We start from the raw sequence: 20,469 nt of genomic DNA, 5'->3' as shown, positions 1-20,469 counted from the left end.
GGGGGGAGGAGGCGCGCCCGGGAGGGGGTAAGGTGCGGGATGAGGGGATCCCCTCCCTGCGGGTCGGGGTATGGGGACAGATGGATCCAGGGCAGAGCGCAGGATGCCCGTCCGTCCCTCCTCGGTGAGGGGGAAGGAGCGGACAGGGAAGTGTTGGTGCTCACCTGGCTCAGCCACTTTCATGAATGAACAGACTTCTTTTTTTTTTTCAAATTTCTCAACCGCAGAAAGTCGGGGAGCCTTTCTGAGCCTGCAACAACTGAGATGCTATGTTGAAATATATTATGTCTTGATGGCATGTCTCAGGTTTGCAGGAGCGTTTTGTAATCTTCCTGGTGTCATTTCTCTCCAGGGTATTCTACAACGGAGAGTGCAAGTTCCTGTGGTGTTGTAACTTTGTCGCACTGTGTACACATGACAATACAGTGCTGACTTCACTGTGATGTATTCGTTAGTATCAGTGATGTAAGGCTGGTATTTGTTCTGATGAAAAGCTCAGGAAAGTATCAGTTTCTTCATGCACTCTGGAGTCTAGGTTCCTTTAAATCAGAAGGATCAATTATAATTAACTGCAAAATAACTAGGGCTGTGGGCTAGCCTTGTATTTCTGACTTGCTGCCCCATCTCTGAACAAGCTTTTGCTGTGGAACATAATCATAATGTTCCGGTTTAAAATGATTATTCAAAACAACAGAAGAATATTTTTCTGGTACCAATTAGTTCATAATTTAATCAGTAATTTACCTTTTAAAAGGTTACTATGATTTGTTACTTGTTAACTAAAAAGTTCCCTGTGTACACCAACTATGACATGATACTCAGTGCTCTTCTTTGAAAAGAAGGTTCATATATTATGCTCCCATTAACATCAGGATTTGTTGCATGAAGTCATGTGTTTGACATCATTATTCTTTCTGGCTGTCACAAAAAAAGAAATTGCTGCAAAAATTGCTTAGAGATTTAATTATGAGATTATACGAAATCACTCTTAGCAGTGTGTTAAGGCATGTGGTACAATATAAGCATGGACTTGTCAAGGGGAGAGAGAGTTGAAAAAAGACTTGGCATGGACTTTGAATGATAACCAATCAGAAATATAATTTAAAAGTATTTTTATACAGGCAGCTTTTGAATTTGAATGTTCTTCGACATCGGTTTTGTAAAATAGCTCATTAATTGTTAGAGGTTCAGAGATTATATATCTGTAAACAGCCTTAAGATAGTATGTATTTCTTAGAAATTCCTCAATGTCAAATTCCTAGATAATCCAACTTATTAAACATCAGCATTCAATGAAACTTCCGTTACAATACAGACTATACAAATAATTATTTTTCTCCTGATATAAATTTGTATTTCATATGATAAATTATCACAAAAAATGAAGGGGGCAAAATATTAGAGTTTAGTTGAAGAATTCTGAAGCTATGCCTTTTAACCTTCCTTGTGGTACTTTTAAAAACACCGACTATCAGCACTGCTTCTAAATCTGACCGTTCTCGGAACTTTTTTAAACAACCATAAGTCCTTTTCTGAGTCAATAAAATAAAATTAGGCCCAGCTTCAATTACTGTCAGTATAATTTTCTACTTATAGCAATAGTTAATAAAATGAATTTTTCAAAAACCTATGTTGTAAAAACAAGGCAAAGTTTAAAAGTAGAACAAAAACTCTGTCTTGTACAAAGCTGAACTAAGTAATGAAAAGTCCACTTAACGTTTTTCTTCATCTCGATTGCGGAGGCCCTCTTTCATTTATTTTTTATTTTTTTTCACATATAATCTGCTCAGAATGGTGTTGAATATATTTACTAGCCATTTTTTTGGTAGCCTAATTGTGAATCGCTGTGTGATATTCAAAATCTGTTTCCTTTACTAGCTTTTGTAACTAGAATTATTCCTGTATTCTCCTCTAGCATACAGTAAAACAGTTTCCAGTGTGGTTACTCAAGAGAAATTAAATACAATTATAAATTCCCCATGCTAGGTTTTTTTGAAGTCATGGATACAATACTTCCCATTAGTTATTGCTACTGGTTTCATTTTTTAATCACTGGTAGACTTACTGAATTTAGCACTATATTAGATGTTGAGTGCTAATTATTCCATGCTGTATTTCCATAATGATCTATATTTTTTTTAACAGCAGGGATCTATTTTTCCGGTACTACATACCAAATTTTCTTTGTCTGTCAGTTAACTTTTTGTGAACTAATGAAAGACAAAGTTAGAAATAATCCAAAGCCAGAGAACATTGTTATACTCAAGTCCTACATACCCATGCCACAAACAGAAGTTGGGGTTTCCCATTAACAGGTCAGTTCTTGAGGATTTAATTTAATTGTTACAGAGTACTTGGGAAAAAATCTCCCCCTCACTCCTTTTTTTTTTTCCCTGTGGGGACTTTTCCAAGGCAGAATGAAAAATGAAAGAGCCATAAGATTTGTCTTCAGATATTTAGATTCCCAGGAATATGAAATGCAAATTGATTCCTACATTAACTGATAAACCTCTTGCATTTCTTTTGTCCTTCCCCGCGCCGCCCCCGGCCCTTGGTTTTTTATATGAAGGGTAGTCCATCTTTTTTCAGTTGTGCTCTCTTTCAGGTTCTGGTGAAAAAGTATGTAGAAAATGCAATTGCTAAGCAAATTGTTACCCTAGTACTAGCACCTGTGGTGAGTGGGGCTTGGGATACTTTCAGATCTCGCAGGTATGAAGAGATATGAAGGAGAAAATACATGTGGCAACCATAGGCAAGACCAAGTTTCTACTTCAGCATCAGGTCTTCATCTTCTGCAATCTCCATAACTAAAAACTTTCGCAGAACTGAAGTCAAGTTGATGAGGTTCACATTTTTCTCCCCCTCCACCCACACCTTGCATTATATTATTTGGCCTGTTTGTCCTCTCCTCAACCACTCTATAGAATTGAACTAAGCATTACATCATTCTCCAATTAAAATTCATAATACATTAACTGTATAGATATTTTTAATTACCTGTGTTGCAGTAGTACCTAGCAGCCGAGTCAAGACTGAAGCCATCTTGTTACTTACTCAAATGGAAAGGTTGTTCCTGTCCTTAATACTATGTGATCTATGACATGACAATGCAAATAGTTACAAATTTACAACGGAGACACAATGTAGGAATGAGATTGATGCAAAAATTTTAATTTAACATTTCAGGGTGTTTATTTATGCTTACAACAGTAATAGATTCTTACAATGGTTATAGGTTCTAATCTGCATCATGACAAATACAAAAAAGTTAGGTACCAGTGTGATATTGAATCCCCAGATTTACAGAAAAAACCCCCTCAGCATGGAAGCAGCACCCTATTCACCAAACACAGCTGTTCTTACTTGGCAGTTTCACTGGATTTCACTGCAAACAGGAAAAATACCCTGCTTAGAAAGGGGAAGATAACTGACTCCTCAAAAGCAGAGTTGGGAACTTCTGGAGTCAACTAGCAGATGATGCTTTGTGGACTTGCATAAGCCACCCCCTTCCCTCATGACTAAGCAGATCACCTCCATGCCATGCAGTCTGCACATTCAGGACAAAGTCTATGAATTCAAGTCTATGAATCCCAAAGTCTACTCTGCTGGTTGATAATTAGCAATTTAAAAAAACACAAAGCTTACATAGCTGTGTGTGTATGTATGTTCAGGCACAGGTATGCTTGATGAATGCTAAGATGAGCATATGTGTATGGTTATGTACATACTTGGAAGAGATAAGTGTGTGTAGGTAATGTATTAACCCTACGTTATAAAATGACTTCCTACTTATCTCAGTAATGCTGGAAGGCTATATATAACATCTGATAACACAGTATCATAAATATTGGATAATATCCCAATAGAGAAACATACAGAACATTCCACAGTATCAAAAAAATATGATGTTGGTTTTTTGGAAGATGCATAGAGTCTAGGGAAAAAAAAAACATCTCAGTTTCTCTCAGGTCAGTGGCAGTTGTGCTGTTGCAGTAGCATCAGGTTTGCAATCTGCCTGCGGTGTTAGAAATCCTGGCCTAGGTACGGCTCCATTCCCTGCCGTTGCTGTTGAGGTCAGGCTGTGGTTTTAGTATATTGAAAATATAGAGTCCAACTCTGCATGGATTGCTGTTTGCTCAGTGAGACTAAAAGTCTGAAGTTAAATAACCATTAATATATATTATAGCAAAAGTCCTACCTATTTTTCTTTAAATTATTTTGAAAATGCCATTGTAACAGAAGTACTATATCCATCTGCCTTTGTTCTGGAATTTGTGATCAATTTCTTAACGTATTTTAACTCTAAATGAAATACTAACATTTTGATGCAGGCATTGCAGTTGGTATTAGTTTATTCTACACCTTCAAATTAGACATGAGTTCTAGTTTTAATCTTATAACAGCTATTATGGGAGGGAAATATTATATTTTGTGCTGGTTTACAGGTTATTGGAATTTCACAAGCTCCATGGGGACTCATGTCTTTCCTCTTTATCACAAATCTGGTATTTTAGATTCCCTTTTGCCAGAATCCTGTACTTTTTTTGTAGGAGACCTCCAGCTATGATTTCTCTAACTTACCTGTGTGTGTGTATAAAATTCTAATTATGTTCTTTACATACAAACACTTTCAGCTGCCATGGAATAGGCACATAGAAAAAGAGAGAGTGATGGAAGTTTTCTTACAGCACCTTGTATTTTTCCGCTGAGTTTAAGCAAATTGCTTTTCAGAGAATTACATATTTGCAGAAAGTAGCCCTGCCCAGAATTATGATCTTGTCTTAAACTTTTTACACAATATGTGATTACGCTGCATTGCATAAAATAGGATTTTATGTTATAATATTGCATTATAAGTCCATAGTACTTGTGTGTTTGTTTAGATTTATTGAACACAGATGTTGTGTAACTGCTGTAACTCTTCATGATTGTGTAGCAGCAATTTTGAAGTTTGAGAGGCTTTGAACTTAGGTTGCTCTCTATATACAAATAGAATGATGTCCATTCTCAATATTTATGCTAGGGGAATATTTTAGTATTGCTGTGAAATAAGTTCTCAACCATGATGGTTTGAAGCATATGTCAGACAACCAAAATAGTCACTCTGTTACACCGAAAAAAGGAACTATGAAAAGAAAAATGTTAATTACAGGCTTTAACACTCACACCAAGATCTTCTAGTAGGGGTGGTCAGAAAAACAGGTTTTACTACCTCGACCTGGTGCTTTGTGGTGCTATCTAATATGGGGGCTTGTGGAAAAATGCAGCCACTTCTATTTACTGCCTTCCATAATGTACATATTTCCTCATGATAGGTTAAGGTACTTTTTATGTCTACAGTAAATAAAACTGAGGAGTTTATCCTTTCATCTTGAATATGTTTTACTTGGAGTTACTGTTCACTGTTCCCTACAGTGGTGTTCCAGCTACAAAATTTTATGCTGAATCTCAGTTTTCAAGCTTAGTAGAAGCGTGCTATAATGTAGTATATTGCTGAATTGATTTTTAATCCTACCTAGGAATGTAAAAAAGGTATACAGCCAAATTTATTTTCAGTTCCACCCAGAGAAATCTATAGATAAGCAAGTACAGAAGTACGTGAGGGCAAAAGGTTCCTTTATTTACATAGAATTTTATCTGTATTTTCTAACCGGATTCAGGATCATATTTAATTGAATCATGAGAAATTTTAAAGAGGCCACAGGCTGAGGTTCTCATCCTTCCAGGACGATGAAAAATCATTTCATCTGCTATTTGCTTTCTAGCTTGTATGTCTGAAGCAAAGTCCTTGCACTGACCTAGTGATGTAGCTATTCCTCCGATTCTGCTTAGGCTAACCACTGGTAGTGGATGGATTTACATCGGTGAGTCACTGAAGTTCTGTGAAGTTTTTCCTTTATCTCTTCTCTACCATCACCTCTGGATCCCATCATTTGCACTTAAACTGCATATCTGAGATGCCTTACTTGTACCTCAAGACATGTTAGTGTATTTGATTTTTAAAATTATTAGAAATATTAAGAAAAGCAGGCTAGTGTTTTATTGATTTCAAATATCTCATAATAACTGTCAATATAAAAAGTTTGACAGTTGACTGCATACTGCAAGACACTCGTATAAAGATGTAGATTTTTTGAGTTTTGCCTAGAACATGATTAAAGAGTGTGGAAAGAAAAGTTCTGCAAATATGCTTTCACTTTCAGAATTTCCAGCTGTTGCTGAAGGTGGTTTGAGATGATAAACAAGATGAAACTTCAAGCTTTATTTAGAACAAAAGGATTTTGCATTAAATCAGTTCTCTGAATGAAATAAGCACCATTAAAAAGGGTTATTTTCTTGGATTTTTTTTTTTAAATTTATTTACACTAGAACTATTGCCAGAATTGCTAAATTGGCCTGGAATAGGTTATTTAGTAAAGATCTCAGCTAAGTATGGATTGTTACAATTAACTACAGAATAAGTTTCAAAATTAGTATTACAAAAGTTTATTATGACATGTTCTGAATTTAAAATAGGAAACAAGCAAACATTGAAGAATTACTTTGAAAAGTCCAGATTTTTAACAATGGTCTTAAAATATTTTTCATTATCAAGGCAATGCAAATTAATTTCCAAAAGTGCAAAGGAAGTTTAATTAGTAGTTCCTACCTTGCTTGCTTTTTTTTTTCCTTAAATTATTTATATGTTCACACTTAAGAAATGCTATTGCAAGCAAATTCCACACTTGCTTTCCGTGATCAGCTTGCCAATTGATCTTCTGTTTTGCAAGCTTCTTGGAGTGTGAGCTGTGATGTGAGCTTGCCAATTGTCTTGAACTGGTTAATTGTTTTGTGATGCGGAGAAGAACATTATGGCATGATGAATATGAGACCCAAGGGGGTTTCTTACACAGTTTCCTTTGGGCACTGCCCAAAGACTTGTTCTTTGGGTCTGCCTCATGTGATCAGGCTGGCTAACTTTACCCAGTTCAATTGGGTGCGGCAGATGTTTTTTATGTTCACATATCTTGTTTAGTTTGGGGTTTTTTACGGTAATCCAATATCCCAATACCTTGTATAAAATATACCCTTGAAATCAGCACACTGCTTTAGGTTTTACTCAGACTGGATAGGATAAAACATCAGGTTATGCAAGTTACTTTCTGACATAGGTAATGACATTTGAGGAATTATTTTCTTAGATGAGGATTATTAATCTATTAAGAAATAGTTATTACAGCACAGTTGGTGTAGGCAGGAATTCTTGACAGTGCTTGAAGAAGTACTGGAAAACCCTTCAGTATCAAGAACCCATTTTTCCTCCAACAAAGATATTTTCTTGTAGACTTGTCTTCTTGAAAATTTTTGTTCATGAAAATCCAAAAATAGAATAGTAAAAATATACTCTTCCCAGAAACATACCTTCATGTTTTAATTTATATTTAAAAAAAACCACTTTGCATGCTAATGTCACAGTTCACCATAACTGGTCCCATTATGAAATCAGTCTGCGTCTAACAGTCTGTCGTTGTTTTCATTGTTCTGTGAATTGGAATATGGTATCTGTCAATTTTTTAATGAGTCACAGTTTTGTTAAGAAGGGCATTTTTTATGCAAGAAGAGGGTTCCATACAGTACAGCGGCCCTCTGAGTTATACATAATATGCTGTTTCATCCTTCATGATGTAATACTGAGGATGTGGAAGTCATGTGCATTTCTTTCCATTCTTTTTTGGGTCACCAGGGTGCCAATTTTGAGTAGGTCAGAGATCAGAAGAAAACTGCTTTTTGTATATTTGATATTTTATCTTTTAAAAACAGAATTGATATTATCAAGTGTTCTGCTTCTTTACAAATGACAATATCCATAGAACAAAATTTGTACAGAATAGGTGGAGTAATGTGTAACGTTAAGATAGGCTCTGGCTGTAGCATGTTGTGAAACAGCTGGAATATCTTTAATCTTAATAGAGGCTACTGGTGTTCAGTGTGATTAGATTAATTGCAGTGGTGGATTAAGACAGAGATCTATGGCCAGTGTGGGACTTTGGAGGCCCAGCAGAGGAGAGAGTTGGGAAAAGGGAAAAAGCTGTCCATAATGAGTATCAGGAAAGGAAATTAATTAATTAATTAATTAAAGGACATTTTTAAGGAAGGCAGTGGGGAGACTGGTTAAGACTATGTTGTTTTTCTTTATTTATTTAGCCCTTTTTATATTTACCAAATAAGATACTAAAAAGCAGGGAAATTCTTTAAAAATACAGACATTTGAATTTCTTTCCCAAAGTTTAAAGTTTATTGTTGGAACCTTCTTGATTTTGAGTTCTTCTCTCTGGTTTCTTACAAGATTTTCATCTTTTCTTGGTTTAAGATATGCTGACAATGCCATAATGTGGTCTCTCCCTGTATTTTGGCATTCCTACTCGTTGTTATTTTTCTGCCCAAGTTTGTTCTGTTTTTTAAATCTAGCCTTATTTATTACTCCTTTGAGAACAGGAACTGTCTGATACGCTAACAACAAGTGACAGCTTTCCTGTCACTAAGGACAGGAGAACAGGCAGAGAGTGTTGCTGAAGTCTGAGGTAAGTTTAGCATAACAATAACTTGGTGCATACACTAGTTTTGAGATACTGTAGTGTGACTACATTCTCTGACGCAGGCTGTGCAGCAGATTCCTGTCTCCTCCCCCATCCACTGACAGGAAGGCACAGCACAATGTTATACAGCATGTGGCAATTTGAAATTTCTGGTGAAGCTTGACCCTTAGACAGGAGGGTGACTTTTGTTGTCACTGATGAAATAACTGTACTATGAATCTCCTTAAAACATCAGAATGAATGGATTTAAATTAAAAACCAAAACCATACAAAACCACAACATATTGGTAGACATGAAAACACTGAGAGACAGCAGGACCATCTCTCCCTTTCCTCCCCAAATCTGGGAAGAATAAAGGGGGGAGAATGTTTGAGGAGAATAAGGGGAGAGACCCTGTGTAAGGGGGAGAGACAAAGTAAAGAGAAACTCTAATTGTCCTATAAGGAAAGCACAAAAAAAGCAAGGAGGAAGAAGAAACTGATGGAAGTATGGTTGCTACTCTCCTGACAATTACTCCAGGAAAGGCTAATGAATGTAGTAATTATACCTGGCAGTTACTCTGTGGAAGCAAGGAATTCTTTGGAGTTGAAAACAGTAAGAGTGATAGAGTGCTCATTTAGCTATGAATATGGAAATTAAATAAAGACTATGTAGGCTAAATACTAAATAGCACTGTGTTCTGATTCCAGTGTGCTGTATGAACTGTTGTTAGCTCTTCTTGGAGCAAGAGATGAGATAAAGAGTAAGTTGTTTCCAGTTTGCTATAGTATTGCCAGTTTTATATTGTGGACTTCTGAAGCAGCAAACTATTTCTTCTTTTTTCATGTGACACAAAGATAGATGGTAAATGCCTCTGTTAGACGTTAGTTACAGGAATTTGATAACTTCACATGCTCTGCCTGTCTGAGTATCCAGAATGTAACTTGGATCTTAAGAGTTTTGTATCTCTACAGTTTGTTTTTGCACAGATACAGTATTTCACTGAAATGAAGTGCGAGTCTGGGGAAAAAATAGTTAAGTACATTTTATGTAAGTGCTCAGTGAAATGGTGTGCAAAGGAAATGCATCTCGGGGGAGACTTCTGAGAGTTCTAGAGTCTTATTCATGTTCACACTGATGCTGAACGTTTTCCGAGTTGCATGCTTCCCCTTCCTGAAAGCTAAGAGTACTGACTACAGGTATGGCCAGCTTGCAGGCAGAAAGTGGGACCATGTTTAGGAAAAAAAGCTGATAGAAAATTAAATAACTCAGTGAATTTGAGGAAAAAAAACCAAAGGAAAAACCCAAAGCAATTATATTCCCTTCTCTTAGAGAAGTCTAATTGAATTCAAAGGCTAGAACCATACCAGTAAATTAAAAAGTGCTGTAACTTGGGCACAGGCTCAGGAACTGGATTGGTAAATGGTTAAATTCTTAGAATTGTCCCTGGTCCAGTTTTAGTTCAGCCAACCAACAGCCATTCCAACACTGTCCAGAAATACTTTGGGAGTTAGCATGGGCCATTTGCAACAGGCCATTTAGGTATTGCCACCCAGTTTTGGCGACTGAGAGAGTTTGATCAAATGAGTGGAACAAATATGGGCAGAGTGAGAGTCCTGGTGCTCTTTAGCTGAAACTGAGTTAGTTTAAATGCCTCTCAGATTTCTTATAATTTCCTTTTAAGTTGCTTCCTGCCTCCAGATGAAGATGAGTTGTGCTTAATGTTTCATTCATAGATTTTTAGTTTTAAAAAAATTAATTTATAACTTGGAGATCATCATAAGTTGGAAAGCTTATGGCATACAAGAAAGAAATGGAAGTTGTGTATCTGTCAAGGTAGAAGTTGTAGGTGGTTGGCATTTTATGAAAAGAAAAATCTAAGTCATTTTAGTCTATGTTGTCTGTCCATTTGACTGTCATACAAATAAATAAAAGGACATATAACATAAAGCCCAAAATCTTTAAAAATATTCCTTAATTTTTTTTCTAATCCCTGGTGAAGGATCAAGTTGTTATCAGAGCTTGCGTTGCAAGATGGTATTTATATGCCCTCTCCATTTATACATCTGTCCTGAGCAGATGTTGGTAAAATACTTGTATATGATATAGTCATTACCCTGAAAAATATGAAAAATATTTTGAAATTTTTACTGTCCTACTGTCTGTTCTGAGAACTATAGATAACTACCATTGTAACTCACCTTTAAAGAATACATTACAACTTGTTTGCTCTGAAAATTCCTTTTGGCTCAAGTGAAAGTACACAGTGCAGACGAAGTTATGAAATGTGTACACAAGGTGTGAGAGGAGATGCTTATACTTGTGTATAACTTTATGGATCTGATCCTTCAGGGTAGTCAGGGCAATCTGACCTTTATGCTCACCATCTCACCGATTGGAATGGGATTACAGAGGAATATTAGGGCCAAATCAGACTGACTGGTTTTCCTCAACTAGTGTCAACAAATAAATAATGTGGGTTTTTAAAATTTTTTAATTAAATAGAAAGCACAGAATTGTAAAATCTAAACAGATGAACAGGTATCTTAAGACTTTAAGATTTTAGACCTAAAATATTTGACAGTATGGCCACTATTTGAAATCTTATTTCTGTTGTAAAACTTGATAAATATTTTGATGGTTAAAATCCTTTCAGCTGTGTCACTATTGACTCAATTAAAGGAGCAGAAAATACCATGTTTTGTTAAGACTTAAAGGTACAGCCAGAACCTACTGTAGGTAATTAAACAGATGAAGCATTCAAGAGAAATACAGAATAAGTTATAACATTTCTTTCAAGAGGATGAGGCACTAAATTACTATTACAAATATGACAAATCAAAGACACAAAGCACAATGTAAGGTGAAAATTTTAGTATTTTAACTTCAAATATCTGACTGACAATCTCAGAAACAGCATCTAGAGAAGGAAGTTCTGTTTCCCTTTGCAAGAAGGACATTATCTTGCATATGGGAAACTAGAGATGGAGGAAAGCACTGCATGAAAATTATTTATACAGGAAAAACACCCCAGGGGTCCTCAATCCTTTTTGTTATTCTTAATTAAAAAGTATTTTTTAAAGTAATTTTTTAAAAAACAAACCAGTAACCAGTGTCATTTTTAACCCACCCCAAACTGGATTTAGTCAGCCCCTTGCTACATGTAGTGTACGCAGCAGCACGGCCACAGCCAATCTAAACTGGACCAGGAAGAGTAATCCAGAAATGCAAAGTTCCGTAAGATCATTTCCTGTTTTCTGAATCTTGGAGGCATATTTATTCAAATAGCTCTACCTTGTAAAATCTTAGCTAGAACAGGAATTAAACCCTAAAAAATAGATATCTGGTGTGTTTATGTCAAACCAAATCACATTTTTCAAACTTAAACGATTTGTAATGAAGCTAAGAGTAGCACAGAAGGACAAATAAAGGAACTAGTGTGTGTATTATCCTGACTGTTAAAAACTATTATTCTGTCCTTACACAAAATTGCTCTTTGAAGAGTAGAACCAATTAAGTTAGTTTTCTATGGATAATGGAATTTTTCATTTTGATTTTTTTATATTTATTACAGGGTGAGCTCAAACTATTGCTCTTCCAGTGGTGACACTAACAACAATTTAAGCATACTGTGTTAAAACTCCTCTACATTGTCATGGGTTCTTGCTGAAACAAGGCAATGTTTTCCAAAGCTGCTGGGGGTGAAGAGAGGGGGACCAACAAAGACACACAGTAGGAAACAGTGAATACTGTAAGCCTTGCTTCTTTGGGATTACATCTATCAAATGAAAAATTAGTCTTTTAATGGTCATTATTTTAATAAAACTGTTAAACAAATATTGATGTTTTTATAATATAAAATTGCTCTTGAGTCTAAATTTTAAAGTATTCTGCATACCTTTGGGCTGTGCTAGCCATCTTTAGGAGCCACTGAAATATGGAACTTCTTAGAAAGACCTTTCAGAATGAGGCTGTGTCTTAGTTAATACTACTACAAGGAACCTGAAGCACCAGAAATCCCACAGGCAAATATATTCCCTGTTGGTAGATTAATCATGACTTCCAGAGCAGAAGGCACAGAAAAGCATCTAAACATTTTCAGTTTATTCTTAATGACTTCGCCAATCTTTTGAAATTTCCCTTCCTCTGTATTTGAGCCACCAACTGTTATTTAAAATTGTTCCAAATCATAAATTCATATAGCCTGAAACTTTTTCAAGAGAATAAAAAAGCAGTTTGTGTCCTCTGGGAGAGTAAATTCCAGGGTTAATTTATAACTAAAGCAAATGTATCTATAAAAAGAAGAAAAGCTCCATAAGAAACATGTTAACAAATGACAAGAAAAAAGAGGCTTGATAAAAGATATCAGAACTTGTTTGGCACCAGTGATTTTATGACTGAGGAATTCAATTATAGGTGTGTTGGGAGTACCAAATCACAATTCTTTAAATTACTAATGGGAGACAAAGCTCTTTATCATGGTCTGAATGTGTTCACATGAAATGTTCAGTCCTGCCCTCTGTAAACTTCTAGTGCTTACACTATGCATCTGCATAGTCCATGTCACCAGAGGAGAAAAAGATACACACTTTCTGTTGAATCACTTTTCAAACATGCTGCTGATACGCTCTTCTATTAGAAATGATGGCAGCCAACAGATTTCTTCCTGTCTGTGTGTAGTATTCAGCTTGTAATTTTTCCTTTTATATTATTAACATTTTTTGAGAATCTTGATAGATTTGCTTGCAGAAAAGTTAAGTATATATGACATCAGTGCACTCTACAGAGACATGCAGTAAATCATATCAGCTTGGATTTGTTTACTCCATTGTTGGGTACATAAGTTTCATAGAGGTCTTTAACCGATGATGTAGATAATGACTTTGTACTTACCCAAGAGAGACAGATTAGCCTTGAATCAATTGCAAATTAACTCCTACAGACTACCTATAATCTAAATTGGTTTTAAGACTGTCTGCTACTTGTTTGTTAGAGTAGTAAACCCATATCTCTTGTCAGTCATTGAAAGAGGAAGGGCTGTTTCTGGAAATGCAAATTTAACTAATGGGGACACCCCCCTGTTAACAGCTGTTGCAGGAAAATTTTAAGGACTACATTTCATTCGCATGGCCAGATTACAGCAGACAATGTGCATCACTTCTATGAGAAGAACTGTAGACCAGTGAAAATCATGAAGTTGGCTGAAGCTGGTTTAGGAATCATTTGAGTCTTTGTATGGTTTTGTTGGACGTGCAGTTGCTGTGGTATTCAAACATGATAATGATGAATTTATATTATACTGCATTCCTTTATATTATAAAATGTCACCACTATAAGAACAGTATATGCATAATGCCTACCCAAAGTACTGAGTCGATAGACTACGTATATGAAGAGTTTAAAAAGTAATTTATTTTATTTCATCATCAGTTCCTTTTCTACTTTTGATGTATGTGGTTGAGCAAAAATGTTTGCATAGCAAAGGATTAAATTGTAAAACTTCTACCCTGAATATCCAAAAAGCAAAATATTTAATTATTTTTAGCCATCTCTTTATTGACCCACTGATTTTACTTTCAGTGTGAAAATTATTCTCTCCTGAATCAAAACTTATTAAAAGTTGTTAGCATTTGCAATTTTGGCCATTAGAAAATTTTCAAATATAAGCAGCGTCATTCAGCTTCTAATTATTTAGCTAATTATCTCTGTGTGCTTCATCAACAGAGAGAAATAAGGGCTTAGAAACATCGAATATACCTGTCTTATACAGTGAACATTTTTTAATAGCTTTTAAGTATTTAAACACTTTCATTGGTAGTTGGTAATCAGCCCATACCACAAGGAGAGAGCTCTCTCCGCTACAGAATGATTTAGAGCAAGAAACTACTTCGGCAGTTCTGAATCAACCTCTAGAGGAACCTCTCTCACTGGCCACCAAGAAATGAGATATGATTCTTTTGGCCCATTTTGAATACCTGTGTTCTGTCCACCCAAACAACCACCACCTGCTCCATAGGAAAATTTTGTGAACTGATTTTTCAGCCTCCTGCTTTTAGATCAACTTCATGAGATCCCCAGAAAAATTATGCTAATACAGTAAGCATGGAAATGCTGAAGTGTGTGAATTTGGCAGACAAGATCTGTGTCATGAAGGAAGAGAGAGCTGCAGAGGTAGTAATTGCTCACCCAAAGGAGTATGAATGTGTTCCAGAAACAAGCCGTTATCTCACAGCCAGTGCTACCCTGATCCTCTGAATGCAACGAGTCCATAGGCCTTAAAATTCCTCAAAGCCTAGTTTCAAATGACATTGAAAAAAAAAAAAAATAGGTGGAAGATTCAGGGAAATACCTTTGTTATGTTCCTAGGTTTTTTTTGTTAACGTACCACATGACTTTCCTCTCAACCTCTAGGAATGCATTGGATGTCTGTCAAGACCACAAAGTTGCCCGTACTGTAGAAATGTATGAAAGTTGTCTCTATACGGAGTTGCCATTGCTCTTTTCCTTATCTGTGAAGGAAACACAGCAACTCCCACTGGGGAAATTTCATGTTAACTTGGTCTTAAAATAAAAAATCAAGAGAAAGGTCATATCCTAATAAGCTGTGCAAATCTAAATTCCCAGGGAGCTTCAAAATGACATTGTATGACTAGGGCATTAACAATTTTCCAACAATGTATTTTTGAACTGCTTCCAATAGTGTTTTTAACATCCAAGAACAAATAGTAAAATAAAGATACAACTGGCAAGATAAAAGATCCAGTTGAGCTCTGCGATTCATACGTAGCCCACTGTTAACCTGGGGGCTTTGTATCTGACAAACATAATAGACTTGGCAAATTCTACTTTCATTGACATGTGACTCTTGTGAGGAAGCTATTTATCGATCAGTTTATGTATTATTGTCATCTCAGTATCAATAGTTTCTACTCTTTTCCCTAACCTAGGATTATAGATCAATGATTTCCTCAGAATTTCTGAGAAAGGAGGAGGTTCAGTTTGGGAAACTGCTTAGTATGGTATGTATGTGTGTGTTGGCAGAGATTTGGAATAAGTTATGTTCAGATATTGACCAAGAAGTGCAGAATTCCTGTTCAAAAACACATGCTGTCATCATTGTCCCACAAGAGATAAATTAAGTAAACTGACAGAAATGTTACAGTCAGTTTTAAAGGAGCCAGTATTAGACCCCAAATTATCTTGCCTGACTCAGTGAGCATATTATGTAGACTTGTTCAAAATATTCCATAGTTCCAAATAATGAATGAAGTCTGGTACCAGTTTACATCGAAACAGTTTAGGAACTCTTGAAATTCAGGGGAGACCATCGTCTCATTGTATTAGTTTTACATAGTGTGCCACACACATTTACATTGGAAAAGTGTGCTGGTGTTAAACTATGAAGTGAATGCTGTCTTCTTGTAACCCAATGAAAACCAGTTTCTGCTTTGCACATAGTTTGGTGTTTAATCCATTTTGTGATGATATATTGACAGTAGAAAGTGAAGGTGAGAGACCAAAACCAGGTTCTAAATTCCCAAGCTCTCCCAGTTTAGATGAGTGTAATGGAATTAGATTACAATTGTCCTTATTTTCATCCTTGTCGCATCCCTCTAAGCCAAGCATATCGCTGTTGGCCAAGGGTCACCTAAGCTGCTGCAAAATAGTTTCTTATTTTGTACAGAGAAAAGCAATAAGGTTTAAAACAGATGTTCACACCTTGTTACACAAAGGACGGGAAGCACAGGGTGTGGGAAGCAGTTTGCTATTGAAGACCCTTCTGGTGCTTTGGATTAGAGGTGGTTGAAAAACGTGAGTGGGAGTTTTGTGTGCACGGTGAATGCACTGGTGAATCCTGCTATTCAGCTCTGTTACAATGCACTGCACTGGATGTAATCCACATGTCCCTTAAGAATTCTTTTTTTTTGGTGATGATAATGTCAATAGTATTTTAATTTGATTCCTTTTAAATACAACTGAATCTTTGGTGAGATCTACCATCTGTCTTGTGATCATGCTTCAAATCCAGCGTATAGAAATCTGCAAAATACTGATATGTGTTTAGCAATTACAAAAATTAGAACAGTAAAAAGTCACAGTAATTTATCCTCAGTGTATATCAGATCCACATGATATTTAGTTGTTCACAAGCCTGCTTGAGAGGTTACAAAAAGTCACAGTAATTACTTCTAGTTCCTCACACTAAACTTGCTTGCCTAGAAGATGAATCTCCTTAAAAGAATAATGGGTATGACAATATACCTTATTGCAAGGATAACTATTGGTGTTTTGAAGATGAATACCTGATCTAAAAATAAACCAATCAAGTTATCAAGTATCCCAGACTACATGGGCAAAATTCCACTGTATAATTTGTAGTTTGTATGTGAAAATAACATGTATATTTAGATTAAAGAAATATATTTGCATGTAATTATTCAAAATAACACTTTCCAGAAAATTAAATAATACAAATTTTTTTCAGTATACTAACTTACTCCATAAATATTCTAGAAAAATATGCAAGAAGTTAGCTATAAGTATTTAAATATACATTTTTGTCTTGAGTTGTGGTGTATACATCTATTTATCATGACATGAAACTGAAAGATTTGCTGTTAGCTGTCCTCTTGAATTACTTGCAGAAGACATTCTTAAAGTATTTTAAATATAGAAAAAATAAGATGATGACAAGAACACATGACAGAGAAGGGAACTGAAATTTTCTAAATCTCTTTCTTCCCCTCTTTTTAATGCCGTTAAAATTTAACATAGTTGCTTTGCTTGTAGCACTATTGTTAATGTTGCATAACCCTATAATTATTAATCTCCCTGCCACAGCGTTAGCACTTGATTATACATTTTTCTCCTCAATTGAAGGTAGCAAATGCTGTCAAAGATAGGAATGGAATGGCAATTCATATTTTGAAAGACAGCAGGCAAGTTTCCATGAACTGGGATCTCTGCAGCAACTGTCAGTCTCATACACAGAGCTTCACAGGCTCTGAAGTCCGTATGGACACAGGTGACTGGGGCACACAGCGATTTTCTAACGTAGACCTGATCCACACTTCATGCTCTCCACAATGTTTATGTGCAAGATACAAACTGCAATCAGGGTCTTCACTGATTCAGTCAAGCTTTGGTAGATCAGTTACAGCTGAAAACAAAGAAATTTATAAAAATCACTGTTTAGCATTAGCTGTTAAAAATTCTGAAAGTATACATTAATAACTTTTTCCTAAAAATAAGTTATTCTTAGCTGTGGATACTCTACTTTCTGTTTGGTGTCCTAAAATGATGTCATTTTAACTCTTGAAAATTTCCTGTCAGAAATAGCAACAGCAGTTTCCATCTTCCTTTAATAGAATGATTTGTACAGTTACACAGTCATCATGCAGATCAAAACTCTGCTGACTTTGAGGGTCAAAGTGTGTGACAAGAGTGAGGCTTGCTCTGCGTGGACACTGTGGGTTAAAGATCACCAATATTAATAACTGCAGAATAACATAAAACACAGGTTTTTAAAATGTTAGTTTATTGCAGAAGCGAAGAACAGTAGCAAAAGCCACGGCATGGCTAAACGAGAGCTGTTTATTGCCAGGTATATATGTTTGCTTAAACATGAATCAAACATACCCTGCTTTCTGGATGTTTATTCCTCCATGGGAAAAGCAAGGCAATGGACAAATTGGAAAAACCTTTACTTCAAAATAGAAAGGTTGACAAAAGTAGGGCCAAGTCCTAGTATATTAAGGTACTAATTACTTAGAGGAAGAATAACCCAACAGAAAATAAGATCAAAGAAATTCTTTCCTTTTCATTTTTATGCACATTGTAAAATCTGAACCTTGCCAGATCTCTTATTAGAAAATAGAATAAGTTTATGCATCAGTAATAAAGTCAGGACTTTGCAGAATTTTGAATTAATGTGTCATTATTCAAGTTATATTTAAGTTCTTTTCAAAGTGCATTAATGATTTTGAAATGAAATAAAAGATGAAATTGTGTTCTTTCCCCACAAATGTTTTATCTACTTTTTCTTATCAAAGGGCTGCAGGGAGAGCATTCATCCTTTTGTTCAGGTTCAAACAACACTTACACATTGTGGTTTTAATAAGGAATTTCTGTATCCTTAAGAGAAATGTATTTCTTTTTTCCCCCCTTGAAAAGTACATTTGGAAAAAGAGTTAAATATCTTTGTCAAACTCTGTGCTACTCGTAAAGACTCGTGACATGTTCTCAGAAAAATTTGTGACGGAGGGGCCTTTTCTTAGAAAACTGAGATGGGTGACAGAAGCTTAAATAACCTCATATAACAACTGAGCATGTACCGTTTTAGGAATTATTATATACGTTGCCCTAATAATCCATTATTTGAATGCATGTATTGTGATATTTTCTTTTTTGAGTGGTAAAGGGAGTTTTGTTTATTTGTATTAGATAGTAGGAACGGAAATGACATAATTGAAAAAAATCTGATTTTTTTCATCCACAGGTACTTACAGTTTGCTAGGGAAATTGTTAGCCCATAAACTTATAATTTTAACCCATTTTATTTAGTTTAGAACTCAAGATAATTCAGTTCTGTTCTAGGGTTTTTCGGTATCATTTGTTTCACAGTAACTCTGCTCTTGGGCTCTGTTTGCTTGTGTTGTTTTGGGGTTTTTTTTTCCTCTGTTCAGTACTTACTATAGTTTTAAGTTCCAGTCTGCAAGAAGTCTTTCTCAAGTATACCAAATAGAAAATTCCTAATGAAATTCCCATAATTTCTGTTGAAAGTAAAAAATACAATAACATGAAAGGAGGTAAGCTAGGGCTAACTTAATGCTGAGTTTCTATAGTTGATATTTTAGTATTCTTTTTCTCAGATTGCTATTATTTAGTCATAGGCGGGCTTTAAAATTAATATTTCATATCTAACTCTTATGATAGTTACTTTTCAGTGCTAAATTTCCTTCAGAAAGTTTCCACCTATTTTTGTTCTGGACTAAAATACTGACTACAATGTTACATTATGTTGTCTTTTATACTGACCCCCGAAAAAACAAGAATGGGGAAGACTCTCCTGATGCTGTTGTACTGTAGTCCCGTAGAAGGTTCAGAAGGGAACTGTTCAAGGTAATTTAAATTTAGATCCCAATTCATAATTAATTTACTGGCGTTCATTAAATACTTCTCCCAGGGTTGCACAATGTTGCAATTTCAGTTACAAAAGCAAGCTTACCCTACTTATGACCTGATTCTACACTCCATGAGTAAGCAGCCTGAAGTCACCTTGATGGGATAGTTTTAAAGCTACCTGGAGAAATTAATATTTAGAAAGATGGAGTACATGAGATGCAAAGAACATTGATCTAGATATGTGATAAGTATCCTACACTATTGAGAACAATAATTATTGAATCACATGTAAAAACATGTCAACGTATTTTAGCTGGGAATATTTTGGAGGGTCAAAAGTACAGTAGTCAGATGACAAGAGATTGCTCTATTGCTGAGAAGTGGCTGAGCAGGTTATGTGCTTCTCGAACAGTTGAGAAGGTTAATTTTTTTTGCTAATTTAAAAGATGAAAGAGACATTTGTGCAACAGATGATAGGTGTACAAAAGTTCATGTCTTTATTATTAAATTATTTTAGTTGAGTCCTCTTACTGGAGACTGGTACGAAGCCTGTTGTTATATATCATCACAATGGGGTACCTATTTTTCTTTTGCCTGGTGTTTATCTTGTCAGAGTAATGGCAACAATTATGATGGAGTAAAGAATAGGGTCCCTCAGCTCTGCGTTAGGCAACATTGCACCTTAAAGTGTCATGCGTATGACTGGTCATACCCTTCCCATTTTAGAAATGTCTGCTAGAAGAGTTTCAGCAGCTAATGAAAATACACTTCGAGAACAATGTGTAAAAT

General features: G+C 35.5%; 1 protein-coding gene across 1 annotated transcript in view; it reads left to right on the top strand.

The window, feature by feature from the left end:
- Window positions 1-194: 194 nt before the first annotated feature.
- Window positions 195-20,469, top strand: part of PPARG (peroxisome proliferator activated receptor gamma) — a 59,944-nt gene continuing 39,669 nt past the window's right edge. Inside the window, exon 1 of the mRNA XM_010170737.2 lies at window positions 195-295. The gene's annotated coding sequence lies outside the window, so the exon portion shown is untranslated. The remainder of the gene's footprint in view (window positions 296-20,469) is intronic.

This window comes from Antrostomus carolinensis, unplaced genomic scaffold, assembly GCF_000700745.2.
Source record: "Antrostomus carolinensis isolate BGI_N321 unplaced genomic scaffold, ASM70074v2 scaffold8506, whole genome shotgun sequence".
NCBI classification, from domain to species: domain Eukaryota; kingdom Metazoa; phylum Chordata; class Aves; order Caprimulgiformes; family Caprimulgidae; genus Antrostomus; species Antrostomus carolinensis.
The sequence above is the reverse complement of the archived record's forward strand: the minus strand, read 5'-3'. Positions and strand labels throughout refer to the sequence as shown.